The 12,593-nt window shown below is 37.4% G+C and overlaps 1 protein-coding gene and 1 long non-coding RNA gene across 3 annotated transcripts in view; one reads left to right on the top strand and one right to left on the bottom strand.

The window, feature by feature from the left end:
* Positions 1 to 12,593, top strand: part of LOC134647952 (neural-cadherin-like) — a 297,639-nt gene that overhangs the window by 14,233 nt on the left and 270,813 nt on the right. The gene's annotated exons all lie outside the window — the stretch shown is intronic.
* LOC134648018 (uncharacterized) overlaps positions 1 to 12,593 on the bottom strand; it is a 233,744-nt gene that overhangs the window by 23,217 nt on the left and 197,934 nt on the right. The gene's annotated exons all lie outside the window — the stretch shown is intronic.

Below are 12,593 nucleotides of genomic sequence, written 5' to 3'. Positions count from 1 at the left end.
AATAAGGTTTTTTTTTACGAAATTGATCGAAACGTGTATATGTAGTAGAGCTAATTAATATCAGGCGAAGATTAATTCGCCTTGGTGGTACAGGTAGTGTGAAAAAAGTCACCTGATATTAACTTAGTTATAAACTACTTATCTCCAGACAGAGTTATACTTTCGCAATTTTAAATGATATCCTACTTAATATTAATTAGGGATTATCTTATCCTAAAATATAAATGTGAACGTTAGGATGTTTATCAGTGTTACAAATAGATATTTGATATTTATTGAAATCAAATTTTACAGCATTACAGTTAAACACCAATGCACTGCACTAAAATTAAGTAGTAAAATTAAGTAAGTAAAGCAGCTGCTATGAGCGACCCGCCCCGGCTTTGCACGCGTTTTACAAAACCTTAACAAATTATACACCTAAACCTTCCTCGAGAATCACTCTATTGATAGTTTGATACGTGACCACCGCATCAAAATCCGTTAAGCAGTTTTTGAGCTTCTCGCGAACACACATACCTCACATACAGCCAGGCGTGGCGAGGGAATTTGTTTTGTAAGGTGTAATGATAGTGATAGAATAAAGCAGCATGTAAAGTCTTCATTTAGTAGGTAATTAAAAAAAACTCACGGAAATGGATCGCAGCTCAGGAGTAGTTAAAAAAACACATAAAACTTATCTAAAATCCATCGCTGAGGTTTCACCACAATACACACACACACACACACACACACACACACACACACACACACACACACACACACACACAAATAAAGAAACATTCTCCCACCCCAAATACATAAACCGTCTCCTTTCAAAATTAGGTCACAAGAGGATATTCGAGTTCCAACCCTTTGTTTTTCCAACTTTAACCTTTTGGACACCCTTGAGGTACGAGTAGTCTCCCCGGCGCCGTAAGTACTTAATTATGGTCGTAAACACTTAGGTACGACGTTTAAATAATCATTATATACTGTTTATACGACAACGGTTTCACTCACTTGAATTTTTAGTCGCTATTGGCGACATGTTTCGGGCCCTTCGGGCACTTCAAGTGAGTTGAAACCGTTGTCGTAAAAACAGTTTAAAATATGTTTCATGAAAGTTTAATATCAATCATTATATACTATAATTAAATTTATAATTATACTATAAAAGTATAAACCATTGAGGTTTTTTGTTGGCTCACTTTTAGCAATAGGGTTTGAACTTGACAAATGGTGACAAAAAAGTTAACGCTAAAACGCTACAGGAACGTTAAATAAATTAAGTACCTAAGTCCTCCAAAAACACGTAAAAGCTCCACGAAGAATTTCTTTTATTTGAGCAAGTTAACGACTTGCCAGGTATTGGCTTAGTAAATGGGATATTTATTGACACAGTACCTACTTGAGGGTAACTTAATTCCCCGGATTAGGTATATTTCGACCGATGCTCGTTCTGTAATCAGTTTTACTCTTATTTAACGTTCCCTTTTCCTGAAGTCCATTCCAAAGAGCTAGTTTGATTTGTAAACCTAAACCTGCTGAAGCCAATCATCTCTCCTCTTTCTCATTTTACTAGGTACACATTACTGTATGGAATCTTTTGATACCTTTAGATCCCATTAAGCCAAACAAGCACGATCCCTTTTCTCCGTTTGTAGATATAGGTTCCTAATTGATTTGGCAGTTAGCGTGATTGGCTCTCAGTTCTTTATAAATAGATCTACCTATCCCAAGAATTGGCATCCCTCGTCAGTCGTATTTACGTAAACGGGAAGCTATTATATCAACGGCTCTTCCAAATAGTTTTTCCTCTTGTTATTAAATGTGTCCTTGACGATTTATTGTTATGTTATGAGGGTGGCGAGCAAAGCGTTAAACTGAGGGATGGTGGCGGTCGAAGTACCTTTGACTTATGAACATTTATATTTACCGCGAGAGCATGAAATAAATAAAACAGCGGTGACACACAAACAGTTGAAGACTTGTAAATGGTTCATACACAGAGTGTTCACGTTTGTCTTTTCTGTGCCCTAAACTTAAAAATAAATAGTTTACAATAAAAATATTGATACTCCCGAAAACTACATGAGAGCGCTGGTAGCCTTGAAGAGCCGGTAAGAGCGTGCGACCGGAGGTTGCGGGTTCGAATTCCGGCTCGTACCAATGAGTGTTTCGCAACTTATGGTCAGTCAGCCATACTATTAGCTTAGCACCTTTGCATATAAACTTCTACTTCTACAATTACTTCTATAATCTAAATTAAATAGATGAAACTCCCATATTAGGCTCCAGTATCCTTAACTCTGGTACACGAGGAATATTTTTGTTAAACTGTTGTGTACAGTCAGCATCAAATTGATAGTCGCGGCCAAAGTGGCTAAATATATCTGTACACATCTTTATTTCTATGCTAACAAAAGTGTGTTAAGATTTAGGTACGATGTATTTGGCCAATTTGGCCATCTCTGTCTATTTGGTGCTGACTGTACGACCTAAATATTTTAAAATTTGGAAGGTCTTTGCGCAGATCATTCTAATTATTAGCTATACACAATAGTTCAACAAGTTTAATAATACAATACATACAATAATATAACATTTTCGTCAAAATCCAAAATTTCCTAACTGGAGTTATCCCATCCATAAATTATGATTTATTTTATTTCCCCTGGCACCTTAAAAGTGAAGCAAAAATACGATTCTCTCCAACTTAATCGCTATAAAATAATTAGTGTCCGACCGAAACATGTTTTTTTGCCGAAACCGAAACCGAAACCGAATGTTCGGCTTTGGCTCTAGTTTCGGCCGAAACCGAAACCGAAACCGAAACTTTTGTAGACTTGTTAAAATCGTTGAAAAAATGTCATAAAACCGCTTTTACACACATATTATGGGGCTGTCAACACCCAATGTCCTTGAAATTGATGTTACTTAAGCAGTTTTTTATGAAAATTACTAGAGTTAGACCAAGATAATTCTGCAACGATTTTGATAAGTTGATAACACACGCAGTGCAAGTGTTATTTTAAACGTCAAAACTTTTATGAAATTATGACGTATAAATAACATTTGCACTAATTGCACTGCGTATGCTATCAAAATCATTGCAGAATTTTCTTGGTCTAACTCTATTCATTCACCAGTCAAGTTAACATGTAGATACAGGGTCAACCAAAAACGCGAGCGCAGCGAGCGCGAAATTTTTTGTTAACAATATCGCAAGGCCGGGTACCGATCTTCACCTGGGCCGAAAAGTCCGAAGTGCCCCATTGAGGCGAACTTTCATGCGAAGTCAAAGCCGTGCTTAAGGCTTCAGGATAAGTAGTTGAGCACAGACTCCAACCAATGTCAATTGTATTCAAAAGCGAGACCGCAGGCCGAGCATGGCGCAGCGAGGCCAAAGGCTAAGCTGAAGTAGAGGACATGTGGAACACAAACCAATGGTAAATTGAGGTAAAAAGTGAGGCTAGTTTTCTTATTATTATCTTGCCCAGGGCCCAGTAACATGCGACAGTGCTATCTCATTCACTTATAGGTATTGACAGCCTCTTAAGACTGCGTCAACCGTCCAGTGGCGCCCTCATTAGTGGAATTGTGTTTTATAATAAACCAATTAATACCTAATAATTAATTACCTAATATACATGAATCAGTATATGTAGGTATTAATATTGTTGTCCTACTTATTCCCCAACTTTTGGTCTTTGTCCGAAGTACCATTTCGTAAGTTTCGGCCCGGCCGAAAGGTTCGGCCGTTTTTTGGCCGAAACCGAAACTACAGCCGAAACATGATTTTTTGGCCGAAACTGGCCGAAACCGAAACCGAAACCGAACCTTCGGTCGGACACTAAAAATAATCGAGTCAAAGATCTACACTGCAACAGTGCGAGGCGAATAGCAGCCTGAAATAACATAGTTCCACCCACCACTTGATAAATTTTTTTCGGAATAAGTTCGTGTTTCTTTTTATAAAAGCACTATTCCAAGAATTATACTGTTGACTAAAATGCGCAGTGCAGTTACGGCTAACACTTTCCAGGAATGTATATTTTCGTGGAAGTATGCAACGGTTGCAATTTACTCAGCCTATAATTTCGCGGCCGCGTGGGAATAAAAATGCAATTTTCACCAGTTGCGATTGCTCTTCGAATTGGTATTACGATTGTGAATTATTAAATATATTACCTTCGTTTAGCTTGCCCCGGCACTTTGGTTTATTGTGAATGTGGATAATATTTTGAAACATACTCAATGATTTACTTTTATGCATGTTAATTTAAATTGATGGTAAAGGTTTGGACCAGGCAATCTACAATGCACAATGCTTGTAAAATATGACTGCAACAAATGCACTGCGGTAGCGTATTACCTAGCTTAAAAGCATACTTAAGAAGTATTACATGTTTTCCACGGAATTGCTTCTCGGTGAAGGATAACATCATAAGGAAACCAACCAAGTCTGCGAATAATTCAAAGGAGTAGGCATGATGAGCCCCTATCATTAGGGAACTTGAAGTTCTCCACTCGAACCGGGCGCATGATAATACCATCCGTGGATCTATGATTGTAGCAGACACGAACATATGCAGACGTAAACCATGTAGTTTTTATACTTTTCCCAAAAATAATCTAGAAAAAGTCGCGTGGTGTGTTAGTGAAGAAAGTTTCCATAGATAGGAAGAAAGAAACCATAGATAGGTTATACTCATACTTGAGGAGCACAAAAAATACTTCCATATTTATTTCTGTGCCTACGAAGAAATCTGTTATTTTTGATTAATTTTCTCATTCCATCCATCTTTGTCACACTCATTGTTAAACATAAGGTCGTCTCTTTCTCTTTTGGTGTGCTGGAGCTCGTTAGCACGTGCACATTTCTCGCTTGTCCAGCCGCGACTAAAGGACACTTGTCCAATTTGTCACAAGGTAAGCGCTTCAATTTTGGAACGCCTGTAACCTATCTTGAGTTATAAATCATTGGTTTATAAAGTTTGAGAATGCACGACACCCGGCGGGTGCCATAGCTTGTAGACACTGACGTCAATAGATGTCATAGGAAGAACATACCATAAGGAGTAGTTATATTTGTATACCATAGCGTTAACGTCATGCATTTTGTATCATTACGCCATGTAAATTGTAACTAACCCTGTTTCTAAAATGTACAACCCCGACAAAATTGTTGTGTTACTGACAAGTTTTTTAAAAATCGAAAAACACAAATACATGAGCATAGTTATTTTGAAAATATATAGGAACATTCAATTTTACGTGTTTGCCAAAATACATAAAAAAACAGGATTTCAACCTGAAAACAATTATTTAATTAACACCACATAGATACTGGGTGTAATTAGGATAGTAATTTATAGAAGTCGCAGTAACGTTTGCTTTATTGTAGTTTTGAAACGGTGATAGGTTTGAGACTGTTTTGCATACAATTTCCATCATAAACGTATCGAGACGTAGCTATAATAGAACCCGACTAGGAACACTATTCCTCGCTCCCTAAGTCTTCTCCAGTTCAAACTAAGATCCCGGACTGTAAGCGCGGTAACAGGAGTTCGGGTACTTGAGTAAATCACTTTATTTACTCTACAGGTGCTCGTAGTTAGTGACTAACGGATGAATGAGCAGAACTAACAATCATTATTTGAGTAATAGTCAACCGGCCAGCGAACGGCAAGTCTTCTGAAAGTCGATTTTCGCTCATGTAGTCTCGGATATGGGTGAATATAGTATCGATGCATTCAGTGTAATGCCCTGAACACAAATATTTGAGATGACAAACGCGAAAATGGTGGGGGTATTAGGACACTTGGGTCTACTAAAAACCACCAACTTCGATTTTTATAAGATTTGGAACTATAAAAAGTGCCTCAAAATGTATCCCAGTAGTATTTTTGCAAAAAGTAGTCTGTATTGATAGTTTATTTATTATTTCATAGTAAGACAAAGCTGAATTACCAAAATAAAAATGTACTCACCTTAGGTTTAGAATGCAGCACAAACGCCAGCACATTATCGAATACCCTCATCGTGGAAGAATCACTCCAGGACGCATAATCCTGAGCCCTCAGCAGCACCAACAAGCATCCAACTGTGACGTCATAAAGTCGGCAGTACAAACATTTTTTTTTATTTTCTTTTAAACATACCATGTGGGGTAAATAAAAGGGCTTTGTCAGTAGATCACAAATATATAACATACTGTAACTTTTTCAATACTTGGTCTAACAAATTATTATAAAACGTTCAAAAATTTCACAAAGCGCGAAAATCGATTTCTAGAAGACTTTTCTTTTGCTGGCCGGTCTACTAAAAGCATAACAAAACAAATTAATATAATGGTCAAATTTTATTTCAATATGGGCATTATTATTTTAACATCTCTCTGAGTTTTTTTGTTTGTATTTACAGATTAGCACCCACTCTGATTCGAGAACTCATTTTTCTGTTTTTGATTATCAGATTGAAACCAAATAATAGTATTTCGAGAGGATTGTAAGATTATATTTTAATCAACAGGTTAATTTAATGAACGAAATTTAAAGGGCGTGATGGCGTCAGCTGCGAATGCGAAGGACGCGGGTTCGTCCCAGCCCTGGGTAACGGAGGCCTTGGTTACTTCATTCTTCGTATATTATATATCGGTGTAGGGCTGGAATCATATTCTTCCACTGACTCCGATCCTGGGCAGCTTAGGTAACCCCATCCAATACATCCAACTCTTGGTCCACGAAACGGCGCCAAGTAAATTTAGGGCGACGATGTTTCCGCTTGCCGGGATCTGCCAAGTCAGGGCCGCTTTGGATAGGCGGGTGTCAGGCTTCCTGAGGACATGCCCAATTCAGTGCGTCTGGATTTTGTGACGGGTGCTAACTATGGCACAATAGGACATTTTCTATTGTAAAGTCAGTCAAAACGCAAGGAATGGAAATACGACAGAGCGCTGCTGTTCGGTGCATCATTGCATGTAGGTATATCTAATATGTAATGACATGCGAAGTAAGAGCATTTGTCGCGTCTAGTTCAAAACAAAAATATAGCGGTGACATGAAAATAAGATACAACTTATTATTACGAGTATGTTACCGCAATACAATGCCTTAATGTTCAAGTTTTTGTAGTGGCTTAAATAAAGGACTATTCTAGACAAAATATTTATTTGAAAATATGTACGCAAAAACTTTGCAAGCAAAATCGGATCTACCGTGAGAATCCGCTTCCGCCAGAAGCTAGAAATATGTTTTGTTGATGATGTCGCTTAAAACGAACCAGATTGTTCTTATACTACTTTTATATTAATAACCCAGCTGGAAGCCGGATAACGGATTACTTTTGAAGTATTTCCTCCCTCTAAGGCTAGTTATCTTACTGGAACATATTTTCCGCGTTAGTAACGGAGTATTCACGTGTAGGTAATCAGTGCTACGTGTCACGAGATTGATTTTATATTTTTACCATACTTTTAATAAGTAGATTGGAAAAGAATACTCATTATTTGACCACTGTCCACCTAGTAATCGTTTTAGGGTACACATTTAGTACACACAAAAATCTAACTAACCTTAATCTTTCAACTCGATTCGTGATTCGTCTTTTATTTATTGCTTTTGTTGAATAAATCTGTTTTCTGTCGAAATATTTCTAAAGTACTGTTTTCATCTGATAGTAACTTGTTATCCCTTATTGTGTGTCACTATTGACAGCTGGCCAGATTATAACAAGAACATATACTATCTGAATCAAGGAGGCTTATTGACAGTCACTCACGTTGTTTGGTGCACGAGAGGTGTAACAATAAGTTTTTGGCAAAAATTGAATTTTTGGTACACGCTTTTATCGCTGACTGTACTTTTCTTACGACAGACAACTAATACTCATCGAGACAATTCTAAAAACCCCTAACACAATTAGGTTGCGTTGTTTCATCACAGAGTTCCTATGGCCACCTCCTGTCTCCATCATCAGATCAGCTCGATAGTACCATAATATTGCATTGTCACCCGACTTACATGTGTATGCAAAATTTCCGCTCAATCGGAAACCGGGAAGTGGATCAAATTTAACTTGCAAGATTCCATTACAAGTTAGTTACATACAGGTCGAGTTCCTATGGCCACCTCCTGTCTCCATCATCAGATCAGCTCGATGGTACCATAATATTGCATTGTCACCCGACTTACATGTGTATGCAAAATTTCAGCTCAGCCGGAAACCGGGAAGTGGATCAAATTTAACTTGCCAGATTCCATTACATGTTAGTTACATACAGGTCGACCTAATAAAAGCGTGCTAAAAATGGTGTCATTGGTCATTTCACTCGCACTTATTGGTGCGCGTAATATGCCTACATTTGGTTACTTTACCACCACAGACAAGACATCCTCTAGACTGAGCATAGTAACACTACCCCCTCTGCCACTCATACGGTAGATTTACTCCATCTTCGAGTCAATCCCGTGCCGTGATTGGTCCGTGTCTTTGAAGGGACCAATCACGGCACGGGATTCGCTCACCTCGTCCCCCCGCACCCCCGTATTTTTGGCAGCATCGGTTTCATGAAATAATTGCTCTAAACTCAGTCTAGAGGATTCCTAGTCTATGTTTACCACCAACTATTAGAACCAGAATCAGGTTTAGCATACATTGAATCCTCAAAACCGTTTAAATATTTAGTCTCGACACTAAATACAACAACAAACACACATACATCATCATCCACACCAGGGATGTTGCGGATGCAGATTTTTTGACATTCGCGGACGCGGATGCGGATGCGGATATTTAAAGGCTCACATCCGCGGATGCGGATGCGGATGTCAAGATTAGGTATTTAGAAAACGTCAAATATTACATTTTTAGTATTTTTTTATTTAAAAAAAACGAAACGTTTAGTATTTAAGCAAGAATATAGGTGCCTTATATTTAATAAACAGTAACTTGGCCGACTTTTCTGGATCTAGACTATTTCGTTATAGGTAATGACGAAATGACCTAGCACTTACGCCGCCGCTAAGACGTTACTGTACCGACTTGTTCGACATCCGCATTCGCATAAGCTCCGCATCGATTTTATGCGGATGCGGATGCAGATGCGGATGTTGAAAATAATGCGGAAGTTCCGCGTTTGCGGATGCGGATGCGGATGTTCGCAACATCCCTGATCCACACCACCAGCGCGTTATCGCCCATCTCCATCACCGCTGAGCCTATGAAAAGTATGAGTAGGGGCCCGATTCGGATTTGAAATAGACATCTGTTAGATATCGTTTAGACATCGCCAAGATACGATAACGATATGTTTAAAATCTAACCTGTCAAATTTGACATTTGCGCGATTCTGGAGATACTCTTGAACGATTTCCACAAGATAAGGCTTATAGAGATCCAATTCACATCTAATAGATATCTAACTCTATCTAACGTAAAAGTAACGTAATTGGTTGCTCGAATTGCGCTGCAAAAGAGAACTAGTTGAAATCTAAACTATAACGTATCTAGAATGGATCTAGTACGTGTCGTCTTTTGTGAATATCTTGAAGTTCGAATAAGGCAGTGAGTCGGTACTCAGATATTTTGATGGCGACTGTACCCATCCTTATAATAATGATCGCCGTCGTGGGTGTTGTCCGGATATTTAATTAATGCCCTCGTTACGCAATCCGTAACATTAACGCAATTAAAATAAGCTGTCAACTCAAATTATTAAGCATTACGGCATTCCGCATTTCATTGAAAAGAACATTTTACCTTTGATTTAATCCAGATCTGAAACATTAAGTACTTCGTTCATTTTATTAAGTATAACTTCCGTGGATTAATGCAAATCTATTTATGTTTTTGAATAACTTTGAAGACATATAGCTTAACTTTCTTAATATTTAAATTGGGTATGTCGTGCCACTTTGTATAAATAACATTTATTGATCACCCACATTTTTAGTACGAACAATACGAGTACCTACTTAAGTGCATCAACTTAAGTACCTACGTCGCCATACTAGCTGTATATAAAAGTGGATATTTTTAATTAGGAAACTCACTGTACCTCCTTCAAGTTCTCTGGAAATAGTTATTTTCGATACAAGTGCGAAAAAGAGGAAATTCGAAACGAGTTATTACGAGGCGATAAATTAAAACACGACCGAAGGGAGTGTTTTAAATCGACACGAGTTGCGAATTACCTATTCGCACGTGTATCGAACAACGTTTTACAGTACATATGGCATGGCACTTTAAAGTTTCGACATACGCACGAAAAGTGCTATTTTACGCACTAGTGTAAAAGTAGCCTCATATGTACTGTAAAATATATTTAAACGTATGATACATTTTCCTACGTAAAAACACATTTTTTTTACTTAAGTAAAGTTGTTAATTAACGCCTGATAAAACTGTATGAACGACGAAGCTATCAAGTGGATTAATTCTCTGGAGTTAGATTTATAATTTCTCTGTGTCTGTATAATGTAATGCCATACGATTAAATAAATAAACGTTAAGAACAAAGTTCCTAGAGTCAGTAGTGATGGCTTAACAATTATAGTATAACAATCTAGTGAAGTCTATCGCTTTAAAAAATAGTATGATCATATTTGGCCTATTTTTGTATCTTCTGGGCAACTGGGTCATAAGATTAATTAAACTAAGTTTTAGGCAGACCTACTTTGTCTATGTTTACGCATTGAAACATATTGTTTGCAAGATGTAATTACAATTAGTCTGTTGGCATTTGCTTAACCTTGTGAATGATTGAGGGTATACGCGTGTGTCATATCATAATCATACGCCAGCTTAAGTAAGGCAATGAGACTTCGTCTCACAGTTTTGATGTTTAGGTACGTTCAAAATAACTTAAATATAGTTGGAATATCTGGGAGACCGAGTTTTGCTCGGAAAACATATAATAACTAAAGAATGCGCGTTTTCCCAGAGATAAGACTAAGCTAGATCGATTTTTCGCCCCCGAAAACCCCCATATAGCAAATTTCATCGAAATCGTTAGAGCCGTTTTCGAGATCCCGAAATATATATATAAATAAATAAATAAACAAGAATTGCTCGTTTAAAGATAAGTATGGATACTTATTGTCGGTTGTTAATAAGGCGCAACTGCCATAAAATAGTTATTTTCGATACAAGTGCGAAAAAGAGGAAATTCGAAACGAGTAGCGATAAATTAAAACACGACCGAAGGGAGTGTTTTAAATCGACACGAGTTGCGAATTACCTATTCGCACGTGTATCGAACAACGTTTTACAGTACATATGGCACTTTAAAGTTTCGACATACGCACGAAAAGTGCTATTTTACGCACTAGTGCTGCTATATGTACTGTAAAATATATCCCATCAAAAACATTACATGTAAAAAGGTGCAAGTCTCGCAACGCTTTTATTACAAAAAAGTTTTGAGATGTAATGTGAAACCAAGTCGGTTATTTTAATCAGTGCCAGGGGGTGTTAAAACCGTACGTATCAATAAGATATCTTTAATTTGTAATACGTATAATGACTTGGCCATCGCACGGCTGCATAATGACAAAAGGATCATCGTCACCTATTAAAAATAATTCTAATTGAACATAACGCTAGCGCTAATTGCAGTTTGAGCATTACACATAGGTATTTACGAGTACGGTACGAGTAAAGCATTATGTGCGATTGCCAAGTCATTATGTGTATTACAAATTAAAGATATCTTATTGATACGGTTTTAACACCCTCTGGCACTGATTAAAATAACCGACTTGGTTTCACATTACATCTCAAAACTTTTTTGTAGTAAAAGCGTTGCGAGACTTGCACCTTTTTTTTACATGTAATGTTTTTGATGGGATCTCATCTCTTTTTGTAGGCAGTCCTTCTTTTCGGGTACTCATACCCATACTATGTATACACATATCATAACTAAACATATCTTCATTCATACTCACATCGTACATCGTAGTGTACCTGTACTTTACCTACTATTTGTAGGAACTGCAACAGTAACTTTGTAATATCATATATTTATATGGGATTACAAACTTACTTATGCAGTTCTTAGATCTTTAAAACGTGACTGATATTGCGTGCTAAATTCGCGTCTCGATTTTATGCAGACGTGGGATGAAACGGAATGTACATATATCTATTTATTCTATAAAATACATATTTTATGCATATTGCAACATCCGACTTTAGCAAATTCTTTCTTAGAAAAGATATTTGGTTCGGAATCTCGTGTATAAGTGAGAAGATCCCTGTATAATTGCACGTGTAAGTCTAGATTCGTCGAGACGGCACAATCAGTATAATTCTGGAAGACGGAGCTCCGGTGGCTGAGTCGTTTTATTATTCATACGGATGTTGCTCATCCCGCAATTGAGACGTTCATCTTTGTTATTCTGTGTGGTTTTGATAGTATTGAACCAAGTAAGGCTTCAACGTTATAGACAACACTTCACAAAGACACGAATGCTGTCAAAAATACCTTAATGAAGATCAAATCGAGCTAAATTACAAGGTCGTCAGCAATTTACATGTCGGTAATCAGTATTGCATTGTTGATACAAATTAGTAATTCGTCTACATTTCCTGTCGGTGTTATCGTTGAT

This window comes from Cydia amplana, chromosome 5, assembly GCF_948474715.1.
Source record: "Cydia amplana chromosome 5, ilCydAmpl1.1, whole genome shotgun sequence".
NCBI classification, from domain to species: Eukaryota; Metazoa; Arthropoda; class Insecta; order Lepidoptera; family Tortricidae; genus Cydia; species Cydia amplana.
The sequence above is the reverse complement of the archived record's forward strand: the minus strand, read 5'-3'. Positions and strand labels throughout refer to the sequence as shown.